This window comes from Alosa pseudoharengus, unplaced genomic scaffold (assembly GCF_046254945.1).
Source record: "Alosa pseudoharengus isolate Yale_2024_CS ecotype anadromous, Long Island Sound unplaced genomic scaffold, YU_APseudo_1.1 YU_APseudo_1.1_scf_21, whole genome shotgun sequence".
In the NCBI taxonomy this organism is placed as follows: Eukaryota; Metazoa; Chordata; class Actinopteri; order Clupeiformes; family Clupeidae; genus Alosa; species Alosa pseudoharengus.
In genome coordinates this window covers 8,888,096-8,905,919 of record NW_027468674.1, presented here as the reverse complement: position 1 = coordinate 8,905,919, position 17,824 = coordinate 8,888,096, and positions in this window count along the sequence as shown.

Genomic DNA, 17,824 nt, shown 5'->3' with positions numbered 1-17,824 from the left:
TTGGGCATAGAGTTCTGTAAATTGGTGAGAGTGATCATGGGACAATGCTGAATCAGTGTACCAAATTTCATAACTTTAGACCCAGCGGTTCAATTTTCGGCCAAATTTTGACCTGTTGGTGGCGCTAGACGGCTGGGTTTAGAGATCCGTAAATGAGTGTGAGTGGTCAGTGGAGTGTCCCGAAACTTTCTGCCAAATTTCAGCACTTTTTAGCCATGCGGTCTATGGGCTGCCATAGATTCCAATGGCAGAAGTATAATAGGAAAAGCTAGTAACTCAATGGGTGCCTTCGCAGCTTCGCTGCTTGGCCCCCAATAATAATAGGAAAAACTACTAAAACAATGGGTGCCTTCGCAGCTTCGCTGCTAGGCCCCCAAATATAGCTGCAAGCAGCAATGCGGGGGCCTAGCAGAGCGCTATAGCAGAAATGGCGTTGCCACGGCATGAGCAAGCACTTACAGCAAGAGGCCAAATTACACCAATGTCTTTGTGCGGTCTCACAATCAGCTACCATGTCCCTCTACCAAGTTTGGACTTCATACACCAAAGTGTTGCTGAGATACGAGCTCACTTCCTGTATTACAGCGCCCCCTGTAGAGGCCAAATGATTCCAATTTCCTAGTGCATCATCATAATCAGGTAACAGGTCCTTATACTAAGTTTGGAGTTTGTACACCAAAGCGTTGCTGAGATACAAGCTCACTTCCTGTATTACAGCACCCCCTATAGAGGCCAAATGATGCCAATTTCCTGCTGTGTCCTCACAATCAGATACAAAGTCCCTGTACCCAGTTTGGACTTCATACATTAAAGCGTCTCCGAGATGTTAGCCCACTTCCTGTTTTGCGGCTTCATGGCCATATTTGATTGGCTGCCATAGGCCAATAAAGTGGAATCTGAAAAATCTGACAAGTATCGTTTGTGCGGCTCGGTCTGAAGATCATCTCTGCCAAGTTCTGTGAAAATCAAATGAAATTTGTGACCGCTGAAACTTTTCGTAGACTTTAGACCAATTCCAATATGGCGATGGTCCAATATGGCAGAAAGTGACGGGATAGGAGTCGATGAACTCGGGATGGTCCAAGGATTCAGACACTACCTCAATTGTGAAAATCAGACAAAAGAGTCAAGGATCACGCGCATAAACGCATGTGCAGCATTAAACTGGTGGTGGCGCTAGTGTGTTCAATGTATATGCATGAAATTTGGTGTGAGTGATTGGGACAGTGTCCTGACTAATGGTCTTGAGTTTTGTTATGTTATCTCAAAGCATCACCTAGATGTTTGTCCACTTCCTGTTTGGCGTCCTCGTCACCATATTTGATTGGCTGTCACGGGCAAACAAAAATGAAATTGAAAAATCTGACCAGTATCGTTTGTGCGGCTCGGGCAGAAGATCATCTCCAACAAGTTTCGTGAAGATCTGAGGAAATTTGTAACCGCTGAAACTTTTCGTAGAGTTTGGACTAAATCCAATATGGCGGAGGTCCAGTATGGCCAAAAGTGATGTAATAGGGGTCAATCAACTCAAGTCAGTCCAGGGATTCCAACGGTGCTTAATTTGTGAAAATCGAACACACCGTTCAATTGTTACATGCGTAAATGTGAGTCCAGATTCGACCTATTGGTGGCGCTAGAGTGTTCGGCATAGAGCTTTGTAAATTCGTGAGAGTGATCATGGGACGGTCCTGAATCAGGGCGCTAAATTTCATAATAATAATGACTTGCAAATACCTTTCAACCCAGCTTTTCAACTTTCAGCCAAACTTTGACCTGTTGGTGGCGCTAGACGGCTGGGTTTAGAGGTCCGTAAATGAGTGTGAGTGGTCAGTGGAGTGTCCCGAAACTTTCTGCCAAAAAATCTGCACTTTTTAGCCAGGCGTTCTATGGGCTGCCATAGACTCCAATGGCAGAAGTGTAATAATAATAATAAATATAGCTGCAAGCAGCAATGCGGGGGCCTAGCAGAGCGCTATAGCAGAAATGGCGTTGCCACGGCATGAGCAAGCACTTACAGCAAGAGGCCAAATTACACCAATGTCTTTGTGCGGTCTCACAATCAGCTACCATGTCCCTCTACCAAGTTTGGACTTCATACACCAAAGTGTTGCTGAGATACGAGCTCACTTCCTGTATTACAGCGCCCCCTGTAGAGGCCAAATGATTCCAATTTCCTAGTGCATCATCATAATCAGGTAACAGGTCCTTATACTAAGTTTGGAGTTTGTACACCAAAGCGTTGCTGAGATACAAGCTCACTTCCTGTATTACAGCACCCCCTATAGAGGCCAAATGATGCCAATTTCCTGCTGTGTCCTCACAATCAGATACAAAGTCCCTGTACCCAGTTTGGACTTCATACATTAAAGCGTCTCCGAGATGTTAGCCCACTTCCTGTTTTGCGGCTTCATGGCCATATTTGATTGGCTGCCATAGGCCAATAAAGTGGAATCTGAAAAATCTGACAAGTATCGTTTGTGCGGCTCGGTCTGAAGTTCATCTCTGCCAAGTTCTGTGAAAATCAAATGAAATTTGTGACCGCTGAAACTTTTCGTAGAGTTTAGACCAATTCCAATATGGCGATGGTCCAATATGGCAGAAAGTGACGGGATAGGAGTCGATGAACTCGGGATGGTCCAAGGATTCAGACGCTACCTCAATTGTGAAAATCAGACAAAAGAGTCAAGGATCACGCGCATAAACGCATGTGCAGCATTAAACTGGTGGTGGCGCTAGTGTGTTCAATGTATATGCATGAAATTTGGTGTGAGTGATTGGGACAGTGTCCTGACTAATGGTCTTGAGTTTTGTTATGTTATCTCAAAGCGTCACCTAGATGTTTGTCCACTTCCTGTTTGGCGTCCTCGTCACCATATTTGATTGGCTGTCACGGGCAAACAAAAATGAAATTGAAAAATCTGACCAGTATCGTTTGTGCGGCTCGGGCAGAAGATCATCTCCAACAAGTTTCGTGAAAATCTGAGGAAATTTGTAACCGCTGAAACTTTTCGTAGAGTTTGGACTAAATCCAATATGGCGGAGGTCCAGTATGGCCAAAAGTGATGTAATAGGGGTCAATCAACTCAAGTCAGTCCAGGGATTCCAACGGTGCTTAATTTGTGAAAATCGAACACACCGTTCAATTGTTACATGCGTAAATGTGAGTCCAGATTCGACCTATTGGTGGCGCTAGAGTGTTCGGCATAGAGCTTTGTAAATTCGTGAGAGTGATCATGGGACGGTCCTGAATCAGGGCGCTAAATTTCATAATAATAATGACTTGCAAATACCTTTCAACCCAGCTTTTCAACTTTCAGCCAAACTTTGACCTGTTGGTGGCGCTAGACGGCTGGGTTTAGAGGTCCGTAAATGAGTGTGAGTGGTCAGTGGAGTGTCCCGAAACTTTCGACGAAAAAATCTGAACTTTTTAGCCAGGCGTTCTATGGGCTGCCATAGACTCCAATGGCAGAAGTGTAATAATAATAATAATAATAATAGGAAAAACTACTAAAACAATGGGTGCCTTCGCAGCTTCGCTGCTAGGCCCCCAAATATAGCTGCAAGCAGCAATGCGGGGGCCTAGCAGAGCGCTATAGCAGAAATGGCGTTGCCACGGCATGAGCAAGCACTTACAGCAAGAGGCCAAATTACACCAATGTCTTTGTGCGGTCTCACAATCAGCTACCATGTCCCTCTACCAAGTTTGGACTTCATACACCAAAGTGTTGCTGAGATGTGAGCTCACTTTCATTATTACAGCACCCCTAGAGGCCAAATGAGACCACTTTCCTTCATGTCCTCACAATCAGCTAATATGTCCCTGTACCAAGTTTGGACTTCATACACCGAAGTGTTGCTGAGATACGAGCTCACTTCCTGTATTACAGCGCCCCCTATAGAGGCCAAATGATTCCAATTTCCTAGTGCATCATCATAATCAGGTAACAGGTCCTTATACTAAGTTTGGAGTTTGTACACCAAAGCGTTGCTGAGATACAAGCTCACTTCCTGTATTACAGCGCCCCCTATAGAGGCCACATGATGCCAATTTCCTAGTGCGTCCTCACTATCAGATACCAAGTCCCTGTACCAAGTTTGGACTTCATACATTAAAGCATAGCCGAGATGTTAGCCCACTTCCTGTTTGGTGGCTTCATCGCCATATTTGATTGGCTGTCACGGGCAAACAAAAATGAAATTAAAAAATCTGACAAGTATCGTTTGTGCGGCTCGGTCTGAAGATCATCTCCGACAAGTTCTGTGAAAATCGGATGAAATTTGTAACCGCTGAAACTTTTCGTAGAGTTTGGACTAAATCCAATATGGCGGAGGTCCAATATTGCGGAAAGTGATAGGTTAGGGGTCGATGAACTCTGTATGGTCCACGGATTCAGACACTACCTCAATTGTGAAAATCAGACAAAAGAGTCAAGGATCACGCGCATGAACGCATGTCCAGCATTGAACTGGTGGTGGCGCTAGTGTGTTCAATGTATATGCACGAAAATTGGTGTGAGTGATTGGGACAGTGTCCTGACTAATGGTCTCGAGTTTTGTTACATTAACTCAAAGCGTCACCTAGATGTTTGTCCACTTCCTGTTTGGCGGCTTCGTCACAATATTTGATTGGCTGTCACGGGCAAATAAAAATGAAATTGAAAAATCTGACCAGTATCGTTTGTGCGGCCCGGGCAGAAGATCATCTCTAACAAGTTTCGTGAAAATCTGAGGAAATTTGTAACCGCTGAAACTTTTCGTAGAGTTTGGACTAAATCCAATATGGCGGAGGTCCAGTATGGCGGTAAGTGACGTAGTAGGGGTCATTCAACTCAAGTCATTCCAGGGATTCCAACGGTGCTTGATTTGTGAAAATCGAACACACCGTTCAATTGTTACATGCGTGAATGTGAGTCCAGATTCGACCCATTGGTGGCGCTAGAGTGTTCGGCATAGGGTTCTGTAAATTGGTGAGAGTGATCATGGGACGGTCCTGAATCAGGGCGCTAAATTTCATAATAATAATGACTTGCAAATACCTTTCAACCCAGCTTTTCAACTTTCGGCCAAACTTTGACCTGTTGGTGGCGCTAGATGGCTGGGTTTAGAGATCTGTAAATTAGCGTTAGTGGTCAGTGGAGTGTCCCGAAACTTTCTGGCAAAAAAACTGAACTTTTTAGCCAGGCGTTCTATGGGCTGCCATAGACTCCAATGGCAGAAGTGTAATAATAATAATAATAATAATAGGAAAAACTACTAACTCAATGGGTGCCTTCGCAGCTTCGCTGCTAGGCCCCCAATAATAATAATAATAGGAAAAACTACTAACTCAATGGGTGCCTTCGCAGCTTCGCTGCTAGGCCCCCAATAATAATAATAATAGGAAAAACTACTAACTCAATGGGTGCCTTCGCAGCTTCGCTGCTAGGCCCCCAAATATAGCTGCAAGCAGCAATGCGGGGGCCAAGCAGTGCGCTATAGCAGGAATGGCGTTGCCATGGGATGAGCAAGCACTCACAGCAAGTTTGATGGCAATTGGATAAAGAACGGCTGAGAAATAAGCTAATTTACTTTGTTAAAGCACAACTAGAGGCCAAATTACACCAATGTCCTTGTGCGTTCTTACAATCAGCTCCCATATCCGTCTACCAAGTTTGGACTTCATACACCAAAGTGTTGCTGAGATGTGAGCTCACTTTCTTTATTGCAACACCCCTAGAGGCCAAATGAGACCACTTTCCTTGCATATCCTCACAATCAGCTAATATGTCCATGTATCAAGTTTGGACTTCATACAACGAAGCGTTGCTGAGATATGAGCCCACTTCCTGTATTACAGCGCCCCCTATAGAGGCCAAATGATGCCAATTTCCTACTGTGTCCTCACAATCAGATACCAAGTCCCTGTACCAAGTTTGGACTTCATACATCAAAGCGTTGCTGAGATACAAGCTCACTTCCTGTATTGCAGCGCCCCCTGTAGAGGCCAAATGACGCCAATTTCCTAGTGCATCCCCACAATCAGGTACCAAGTCTCTATACCAAGTTTGGACTTCGTACATCAAAGCATTGCTGAGATACAAGCTCACTTCCTGTATTGCAGCGCCCCCTATAGAGGCCAAATGATGCCAATTTCCTAGTGCGTCCTCACAATCAGATACCAAGTCCCTGTACCAAGTTTGGACTTCATACATTAAAGCGTAGCCGAGATGTTAGCCCACTTCCTGTTAGGCGGCATCGTCGCCATGTGTGATTTGCTGTCACGGGCAAATAAACTTAAAATTAAAAAATCTGACAAGTATCGTTTGTGCGGCTCGGTCTGAAGATCATCTCCGCCAAGTTCTGAGAAAATCGGAAGAAATTTGTAACCGCTGAAACTTTTCGTAGAGTTTGGACTAAATCCAACATGGCGGAGGTCCAATATGGCGGAAAGTGACGGGATAGGGGTCGATGAACTTGGGATGTTCCAAGGATTAAGACGCTACCTCAATTGTGAAAATCAGACAAAAGAGTCAAGGATCACGCGCATGAACGCATGTCCAGCATTGAACTGGTGGTGGCGCTAGAGTGTTCAATGTATATGCATAAAAATTGCTGTGAGTGATTGGGACAGTGTCCTGACTAATGGTATCGAGTTTTGTTATGTTAACTCAAAGCGTCACGGAGATGTTAGTCCACTTCCTGTTTGGCGGCTTCATCACCATATTTGATTGGCTGTTACAGGCAAACAAAAATGAAATTGAAAAATCTGACAAGTATCGTTTTTGCGGCTCGGGCAGAAGATCATCTCCGCCAAGTTCTGTGAAAATCGGATGAAATTTGTAACCGCTGAAACTTTTCGTAGAGTTTGGACTAAATCCAATATGTCGGAGGTCCAATATTGCAGAAAGTGACGGGATAGGAGTCGATGAACTCGGGATGGTCCAGGGATTCAGACGCTACCTCAATTGTGAAAATCAGACAAAAGAGTCAAGGAATACGCGCATGAACGCATGTCCAGCATTAAACTGGTGGTGGCGCTAGAGTATTCAATGTATGCATAAAAATTGCTGTGAGAGATTGGGACAGTGTCCTGACTAATGGTACCGAGTTTTGTTATGTTAGCTCAAAATGCCACAGAGATGTTAGTCCACTTCCTGTTTGGCAGCTTCATCGCCATATTTGATTGGCTGTCACGGGCAAACAAAAATGAAATTGAAAAATCTGACAAGTATCTTTTGTGCGGCTCGGGAAGAAGATCATCTCCGCCAAGTTCCATGAAAATCGGATGAAATTTCTGACCGCTGAAACTTTTTGTAGAGTTTGGACTAAATCCAATATGACGGAGGTCCAATATGGCGGAAAGTGACGTAATAGGGTTCATTGAAATTAGGTCGGTCCAGGGATTCCAACGGTGCCTGATATGTGAAAATCGGACGCACCGTTCAATGGTCACATGCGTGAATGCAATCCAGGTTCGACCCATTGGTGGCGCTAGAGTGTTGGGCATAGAGTTCTGTAAATTGGTGAGAGTCATCATGGGACAGTGCTGAATCAGTGTGCCAAATGTCATAACTTTAGACCCAGCGGTTCAATTTTCGGCCAGATTTTGACCTGTTGGTGGCGCTAGATGGCTGGGTTTAGAGGTCCGTAAATGAGTGTGAGTGGTCAGTGGAGTGTCCCGAAACTTTCTGCCAAAAAATCTGAACTTTTTAGCCAGGCGTTCTATGGGCTGCCATAGACTCCAATGGCAGAAGTGTAATAATAGGAAAAGCTAGTAACTCAATGGGTGCCTTCGCAGCTTCGCTGCTTGGCCCCCAAATATAGCTGCAAGCAGCAATGCGGGGGCCAAGCAGTGCGCTATAGCAGGAATGGCATTGCCATGCCATGAGCAAGCACTCACAGCAAGTTTGATTGCAATTGGATAAAGAATGACTAAGAAATAAGCTCATTTACTTTGTTACAGCGCCCCTAGAGGCCAAATTACACCAATGTCCTTGTGCGTTCTCACAATAAGCTACCATGTCCCTCTACCAAGTTTGGACTTCATACACCAAAGTGTTGCTGAGATGTGATCTCACTTTCTTTATTACAGCACCCCTAGAGGTCAAATGAGACCACTTTCCTTGCATGTCCTCACAATCAGCTAATATGTCCATGTATCAAGTTTGGACTTCATACAACGAAGCGTTGCTGAGATATGAGCCCACTTCTTGTATTACAGCGCCCCCTGTAGAGGCCAAATGATGCCAATTTCCTACTGTGTCCTCACAATGAGGTACCAAGTCCCTGTACCAAGTTTGGACTTCATACATCAAAGCGTTGCTAAGATAGGAGCTCACTTCCTCTATTGCAGCGCCCCCTATAGAGGCCAAATTATTCCAATTTCCTAGTGCGTCATCATAATCAGGTAACAGGTCCTTATACCAAGTTTGGACTTCATACATTAAAGCATAGCCGAGATGTTAGCCCACTTCCTGTTAGGCGGCATCGTCGCCATGTGTGATTGGCTGTCACGGGCAAATAAACTTGAAATTAAAAAATCTGACAAGTATCGTTTTTGAGGCTCGGTCTGAAAATCATCTCCGCCAAGTTCTGTGAAAATCGGATGAAATTTGTAACCGCTGAAACTTTTCGTAGTGTTTGGACCAAATGCAATATGGCGGAGGTCCAATATGGCGGAAAGTGACGGGATAGGGGTCGATGAACTCGGGATGGTCCAAGGATTCAGACGTTACCTCAATTTTGAAAATCAGACAAAAGAGTCAAGGATCACGCGCATGAACGCATGTCCAGCATTAAACTGGTGGTGGCGCTAGTGTGTTCAATGTATATGCATGAAAATTGGTGTGAGTGATTGGGACAGTGTCCTGACTAATGGTATCGAGTTTTGTTATGTTAACTCAAAGCGTCACCTAGATGTTTGTCCACTTCCTGTTTGGCGGCTTCGTCACCATATTTGATTGGCTGTCATGGGCAAATAAAAATGAAATTGAAAAATCTGACTAGTATCGTTTGTGCGGCTCGGGCAGAAGATCATCTCTATCAAGTTTCGTGAAAATCAGAAGAAATTTGTAACCGCTGAAACTTTTCGTAGAGTTTGGACTAAATCCAATATGGCGGAGGTCCAATATGGCGGAAAGTGACGTAATAGGAGTCATTGAATTCAGGTCGGTCCAGGGATTACAGCAGTGCCTGATTTGTGAAAATCGGACCCACCGTTCAATGGTCACATGCGTGAATGCAATCCAGGTTCGACCCATTGGTGGCGCTAGAGTGTTGGCCATAGAGTTCTGTAAATTGGTGAGAGTGATCATGGGATGGTTCTGAATCAGTGCGCCGAATTTCATAACTTTAGACCCAGCGGTTCTATTTTCGGCCAAATTTTGACCCGTTGGTGGCGCTAGACGGCTGGGTTTAGAGATCCGTAAATGAGCGTGAGTGGTCAGTGGAGTGTCCCGAAACTTTCTGCCAAAAAATCTGCACTTTTTAGCCAGGCGTTCTATGGGCTGCCATAGACTCCAATGGCAGAAGTATAATAGGAAAAGCTAGTAACTCAATGGGTGCCTTCGCAGCTTCGCTGCTTGGCCCCCAAATATAGCTGCAAGCAGCAATGCGGGGGCCAAGCAGTGCGCAATAGCAGGAATGGCATTGTCATGCTATGAGCAAGCACTCACAGCAATTGATTGCAATTGGATAAAGAATGGCTGAGAAATAAGCTCATTTACTTTGTTACAGCGCCCCTAGAGGCCAAATTTCACCAATGTCCTTGTGCGTTCTCACAATCAGCTACCATGTCCCTCTACCAAGTTTGGACTTCATACACCAAAGTGTTGCTGAGATGTGAGCTCACTTTCTTTATTACAGCACCCCTAGAGGTCAAATGAGACCACTTTCCTTGCATGTCCTCACAATCAGCTAATATGTCCATGTATCAAGTTTGGACTTCATACAACGAAGCGTTGCTGAGATATGAGCCCACTTCTTGTATTATAGCGCCCCCTATAGAGGCCAAATGATGCCAATTTCCTACTGTGTCCTCACAATGAGGTACCAAGTCCCTGTACCAAGTTTGGACTTCATACATCAAAGCGTTGCTAAGATAGGAGCTCACTTCCTGTATTGCAGCGCCCCCTATAGAGGCCAAATTATTCCAATTTCCTAGTGCGTCATCATAATCAGGTAACAGGTCCTTATACCAAGTTTGGACTTTTTACACCGAAGCGTTGCTGAGATACAAGCTCACTTCCTGTATTACAGCGCCCCCTATAGAGGCCACATGATACCAATTTCGTAGTGTGTCCTCACAATCAGATAGCAAGTCCCCATACCAAGTTTGGACTATATACATTAAAGCATAGCCGAGATGTTAGCCCACTTCCTGTTTGGCGGCTTCGTCACCGTATTTGATTGGCTGTCACGGGCAAACAAAATTGAAATTGAAAAATCTGGCAAGTATCTTTTGTGCGGCTCGGGCAGAAGATCATCTCCGCCAAGTTCCGTGAAAATCAGATGAAATTTGTAACCGCTGAAATTTTTCGTAGAGTTTGGACTAAATCCAATATGGCGGAGGTCCAATATGGCGGAAAGTGACTGGATAGGAGTCGATGAACTCGGGATGGTCCAAGGATTCAGACGCTACCTCTATTGTAAAAATCAGACAAAAGAGTCAAGGATCACGCGCATGAACGCATGTCCAGCATTGAACTGGTGGTGGCGCTAGAGTGTTCAATGTATATGCATAAAAATTGCTGTGAGTGATTGGGACAGTGTCCTGACTAATGGTATCGAGTTTTGTTATGTTAACTCAAAGAACCACGGAGATGTTAGTCCACTTCCTGTTTGGCGGCTTCATCGCCATATTTGATTAGCTGTCACGGGCAAACAAAAATGAAATTGAAAAATCTGACTAGTATCTTTTGTGCGGCTCGGGCAGAAGATCATCTCCGCCAAGTTTCGTGAAAATCGGATGGAATTTCTGACCGCTGAAACTTTTCGTAGAGTTTGGACTAAATCCAATATGGCGGAGGTCCAATATGGCAGAAAGTGACGTAATAGGGGTCATTGAACTTAGGTCGGTCCAGGGATTCCAACGGTGCCTGATATGTGAAAATCGGACGCACCGTTCAATTGTCACATGCGTGAATGCAATCCAGGTTCGACCCATTGGTGGCGCTAGAGTGTTGGGCATAGAGTTCTGTAAATTGGTGAGAGTGATCATGGGACAATGCTGAATCAGTGTACCAAATTTCATAACTTTAGACCCAGCGGTTCAATTTTCGGCCAAATTTTGACCTGTTGGTGGCGCTAGACGGCTGGGTTTAGAGATCCGTAAATGAGTGTGAGTGGTCAGTGGAGTGTCCCGAAACTTTCTGCCAAATTTCAGCACTTTTTAGCCAGGCGTTCTATGGGCTGCCATAGATTCCAATGGCAGAAGTATAATAGGAAAAGCTAGTAACTCAATGGGTGCCTTCGCAGCTTCGCTGCTTGGCCCCCAAATATAGCTGCAAGCAGCAATGCGGGGGCCTAGCAGAGCGCTAAGCAGGAATGGCGTTGCCACGGCATGAGCAAGCACTTACAGCAAGAGGCCAAATTACACCAATGTCTTTGTGCGTTCTCACAATCAGTTACCATGTCCCTCTACCAAGTTTGGACTTCATACACCAAAGTGTTGCTGAGATGTGAGCTCACTTTCTTTATTACAGCACCCCTAGAGGCCAAATGAGACCACTTTCCTTCATGTCCTCACAATCAGCTAATATGTCCCTATACCAAGTTTGGACTTCATACACCGAAGTGTTGCTGAGATACGAGCTCACTTCCTGTAATACAGCGCCCCCTATAGAGGCCAAATGATGCCAATTTTCTTGCTGTGTCCTCACAATCAGATACGAAGTCCCTGTACCAAGTTTGGACTTCATACACCGAACTGTTGCTGAGATACAAGCTCACTTCCTGTATTACAGCGCCCCCTATGGAGGCCAAATGATTCCAATTTCCTAGTGCATCATCATAATCAGGTAACAGGTCCTTATACTAAGTTTGGACTTTGTACACCAAAGCGTTGCTGAGATACAAGCTCACTTCCTGTATTACAGCGCCCCCTATAGAGGCCAAATGATGCCAATTTCTTACCGTGTCCTCACAATCAGATACAAAGTCCCTGTACCAAGTTTGGACTTCATACATTAAAGCATAGCCGAGATGTTAGCCCACTTCCTGTTTGGTGGCTTCATCGCCATATTTGATTGTCTGTCACGGGCAAACAAAAATGAAATAAAAAAATCTGACAAGTATCGTTTGTGCGGCTCGGTCTGAAGATCATCTCTGCCAAGTTCTGTGAAAATCAAATGAAATCTGGGACCGCTGAAACTTTTCGTAGAGTTTAGACCAATTCCAATATGGCGGAGGTCCAATATGGCGGAAAGTGATGGGATAGGAGTCGATGAACTCGGGATGGTCCAAGGATTCAGATGCTACCTCAATTGTGAAAATCAGACAAAAGAGTCAAGGATCACGCGCATGAACGCATGTGCAGCACTAAACTGGTGGTGGCGCTACTGTGTTCAATGTATATGCATGAAAATTGGTGTGAGTGATTGGGACAGTGTCCCGACTAATGGTCTCGAGTTTTGTTATGTTAACTCAAAGCATCACCTAGATGTTTGTCCACTTCCTGTTTGGCGTCCTCGTCACCATATTTGATTGGCTGTCACGGGCAAACAAAAATGAAATTGAAAAATCTGACCAGTATCGTTTGTGCGGCTCGGGCAGAAGATCATCTCCAACAAGTTTCGTGAAAATCTGAGGAAATTTGTAACCGCTGAAACTTTTCGTAGAGTTTGGACTAAATCCAATATGGCGGAGGTCCAGTATGGCCAAAAGTGACGTAATAGGGGTCAATCAACTCAAGTCAGTCCAGGGATTCCAACGGTGCTTAATTTGTGAAAATCGAACACACCGTTCAATTGTTACATGCGTAAATGTGAGTCCAGATTCGACCTATTGGTGGCGCTAGAGTGTTCGGCATAGAGCTTTGTAAATTCGTGAGAGTGATCATGGGACGGTCCTGAATCAGGGCGCTAAATTTCATAATAATAATGACTTGCAAATACCTTTCAACCCAGCTTTTCAACTTTCAGCCAAACTTTGACCTGTTGGTGGCGCTAGACGGCTGGGTTTAGAGGTCCGTAAATGAGTGTGAGTGGTCAGTGGAGTGTCCCGAAACTTTCGACGAAAAAATCTGAACTTTTTAGCCAGGCGTTCTATGGGCTGCCATAGACTCCAATGGCAGAAGTGTAATAATAATAATAATAATAATAGGAAAAACTACTAAAACAATGGGTGCCTTCGCAGCTTCGCTGCTAGGCCCCCAAATATAGCTGCAAGCAGCAATGTGGGGGCCAAGCAGTTGAGCAGGAGTTGTCATGGCAACCCAATGTTGCTACATTATACACACACCCAATTAACCACCCGTCCCACACACACACATATACAAAGATAAACTTCCTCTCCCACACACCCCAATAACCCCCATACATATGCATAACTCAAACATCACCAAATGTATTGTGCATAGTCAGGTTGTAGTCACGAGTCCACATACGAGAAAGTGTTGATAATTATAGCACCCCTAGTGGTCAAAAGTCACCACATTTATTGTGCGTCCTCAGGTTGTAGTCACGAGTCCATATACCAAGTTTGGTGTTAATACGAGAAAGTGTTGCAAATTATAGCACCCCTAGTGGTCAAAGGTTGCTAAAATTATTGTCTGTCCTCAGGATGAGGTCCCAAGTCCATATACTAAGTTTGGTTTCAATATGTGAAAGCATTGCTGAAATATGAGCCCACTTCATGTGATTATAGCGCCACCTATAGGTCAAAAGTCATCAAATGTATTGAGCCTCCTCCTAATTGGGTCCTGAGGCCCTCTACTGAGTTTGGTGTTGATACGCAAAAGCCTTGCTGAGATCACTTCACTTCCTGTTTGGCGGCTTTGCCGCCAAACGTGATTGGTCGTCACAGGCAACCGGTTTTGAATATGTCTCCAAAAAGCAATGCGTTTATGAGTCATGGTCTGACGATCATCTGCGTCAAGTTTCGTGAAAATCGGAGGAACTTTGTGACCTTTGATGCCTTTTAAGTGTTTTTGATGACATCCAATATGGCGGTCGAATGAATTATGTTGACGTCACATGTTGGCATGTTTCGGCCTAAGGACCTCTCAAGGTATTAACAGATATCACTAATATGCTTTAATTCCAAACACATGACTCGTTACAGGCCAAAACGTAATTTTGGTAATTATAGCGCCACCTATAGGTCAAAAGTCATCAAATGTATTGAGCCTCCTCCTAATTGGGTCCTGAGGCCCTCTACTGAGTTTGGTGTTGATACGTTAAAGCTTTACTGAGATATTACTTCGCTTCCTGTTAGGCGGCTTCGCCGCCAAACTTGATTGGTCGTCACAGGCAACCGGTTTTGAATATGTCTCCAAAAAGCAATGCGTTTATGAGTCATGGTCTGACGATCATCTGCGTCAAGTTTCGTGAAAATCGGAGAAACTTTCTGACCTTTGGTGCCTTTTAAGTGTTTTTGATGACATCCAATATGGCGGTCGAATGAATTATGTTGACGTCACATGTTGGCATGTTTCGGCCTAAGGACCTCTCAAGGTATTAACAGATATCACTAATATGCTTTAATTCTAAACACATGACTCGTTACAGGCCAAAACGTAATTTTGGTAATTATAGCGCCACCTATAGGTCAAAAGTCATCAAATTTATTTAGCCTCCTCCTAATTGAGTCCTGAGACCCTGTACTGAGTTTGGTGTTGATACGCGAAAGCCTTGCTGAGATCACTTCAATTCCTGTTTGGCGGCTTCGCCGCCAAACTTGATTGGTCACGACGGGCGATGGGTTTTGAATATGGCTCCGAAAAGCAATAACATTTGTGAGTCATAGTCTGAAGATCATCTGCGTCAAGTTTCGTGAAAATCGGACAAACTTTGCGAACTTTGATGCCTTTTAGGTGTTTTTGATTAAATCCAATATGGCAGCCTGATCAATTACGTTTACCCCATAAATTGACATCTGCGTTGAGTTCGGTCTCATCCAAGGATTCCAAATATACCTTAATGTTCAAAATGTGGTGTACCATTCAAACGTTATGTGCATAGATGTAATAAAAAATTTGAAATGTTGGTGGCGCTAGAGCACTCAAAGTGCAGACTTGAAACTTTGATAAATTAAAGATATGACTGAACCGAATCAATGTGCCGAATATCCCAACTTTTTACTGTATGGTTTAATGGCAAATTAGCGTTTCGTTATAATAATAATAATAAATATAACCGCAAGCGGTGATTTACGGGGTCCGAGCAAAACGAACATGATGGCATAGCTTTTTAGTTTTACATATGCTTTGATTGTTTGGGCACAATTGTTCAAAAGAAACGTGATCAGATTTCGGTTATCGGATTTCAGTTACCGGAGTTCAGCTATCGGATTGGATCAAATCTTGAAAATGGGTTGTTCAAAGGGAAACAAGGATCCTGAAATTGGATTAGATCACATAATCTATTCTTGGTTTTGATCTGGATAAAACCTTCACTTTGTGTCGTTCAAAACTTTTGAGTTGGATTGGAATAAATTTGATGCATAAAATTAGGATTTCCCTGTGCTGTAACATTATAGTGTGCTAACCTCCACAACCCAACAGTATTCTAACAATACTTGATTCTACAGGACTATTTATTTGTTGTGGATAAGATGAAGGGTTTGATAATGGAAGGCAGTGTTTCCCACAGAATTGAATTGTATTTGTGGTGGTGGGTTCTGTGTCGGAGTCAATAAGATAAACAGCGTATAATTATACAGTTATACTTGCCTTGCACTACAAGTCCATATTGACAAGTAGCTGTAATGCTGTAATGTTATAGTGTGCTAACCTCCACAACCCAACAGCATTCTATTCTAGTATGCTAACCTCCACAACCCAACAGTATTTTAACACTAATGCTTCAGGTGGGATTTGAACACTCAACATAAGGATGACCAGTACAAGGCATTATCCCACTAAGCCACTGTCAATCCTACATCTTTGCCAGTCACATTCACATGGTGAAAATGTGTATTGGTAAACACACAAGAAAAACTCCAAGTATACATTTGACAATAAAATGAAGGGCTTTCCTGAAAGAGAACACCTGAAAACGTTTGGAAATTCTGGGACAATTAGACATTTGTAGAGAAGAACAGTAATGGATGAAATATAAATATGATAGACTTAATGATGAAGGAAAAATAGTAAACAAAGAAGTTCCCCTATATGTCTTCGAGTGTGTCGGCATTCTGATTCTTGGCAACTAATGAGTGTGAATGTTGATTGCCTGATGTCATTCAGGTGCTGTTCAATGGTGTGACTCTTCAATAACCAATAGCATGTGCATCTTGAGCCTAAAGCTCTAGCAGGATTCGAACTCTCAACCTAACAAACACCAGCAGTGTGTAATGAGTGTGAATGTTAATTGCCTGATGTCATTCAGGTGCTGTTCAATGGTGTGACTCAGAAGGCTCAATGGTATGGAGTGATGACACGGAGATGGCAGGTTTCGGTGCAACACAAGTTAACTTTATTTGAGTTTCAATTCATCTGTTCTTTTGTTCTTTACTTGTATGTGTGCTGCATCAAAGAGGAAACAAACAGAAAATGGAGTAATCAGTGAAATGGGGTAAATCAGTACAGATCCCAACTCACAAACAAACCAATTGACATTTGAACAATAAACTGAAATCATATGGCTATATAAGGTACAACTAAACAATACTTGACATCCCAAGTCAACCAACATCACCTAATCATCTCTCACATGGGACTCCAACACACCAAACCAACAAACAAAGACCTTAACTTTACACATGATGGCAGAGCTAACTCTACAAACTGATAAACATCACAAAAGTCATAGTGAGGGTGATTAAAGTGATGACTTACGTTAACTCAAAGACGCACACAGAGCAGGACACACTGGAGTGCTGGGTTGAGATGAACAAAAGAGCGAACTGAGGGCGAGCAAACAATTTATCCTGGTCTGAGCCCCTGCTCCGGAGCTACAGGGTTTCCCAGCGGGTAAACTTTGGAAAGATTTGCAAAGATTTGGAAAAGATTTTTGAAAGACTACAGTCTTAGACCCTCTCACATCTAAAGACAAGTAGTAGAGTTTTAAGTCACAGACTATGATTTTGCAATGACTAGGGATCTTGCAGGGTCACTATTTACAAGACTGCAACATGATTCCTTTAAATTATTACCCATTGTGCAATAGATAAACAGGAACTGAAAATTATAGCCTACTAAACTCAAAGTCGTATTTTCATGTTTCTGCAGCATTGTTTCATGCGTGACATCCTTAACCGATATAGAGTTGTTCTGTCAAGTGGAAGAGCCGACTAAATATGTATAAGAAATGACAAACATTATAAGAATAACAAATAATTATAGGCTACAGCTTATAATTATACAGTAATACTTGCCTTGCACTACAAGTCCATATTGACAAGTAGCTGTAATGTTATAGTGTGTTATCCTCCACAACCCAACAGCATTCTATTGTAGTATGCTAACATCCACAACTCACTAATGCTTCAAGTGGGATTTGAACTCTCAACCTAAGGATCAGCAGTACAAGGCATTATCCCACTGAGCCACTGTCAATCCTACATGTTGGCCAGTCACATTCACATGGTGAAAATGTGTATTGGTAAACACACAAGAAAAACTCCAAGCATGGAGGGGCGATTAGACATTTGTAGAGATGAACACTAATAGATTAAATATAAATAT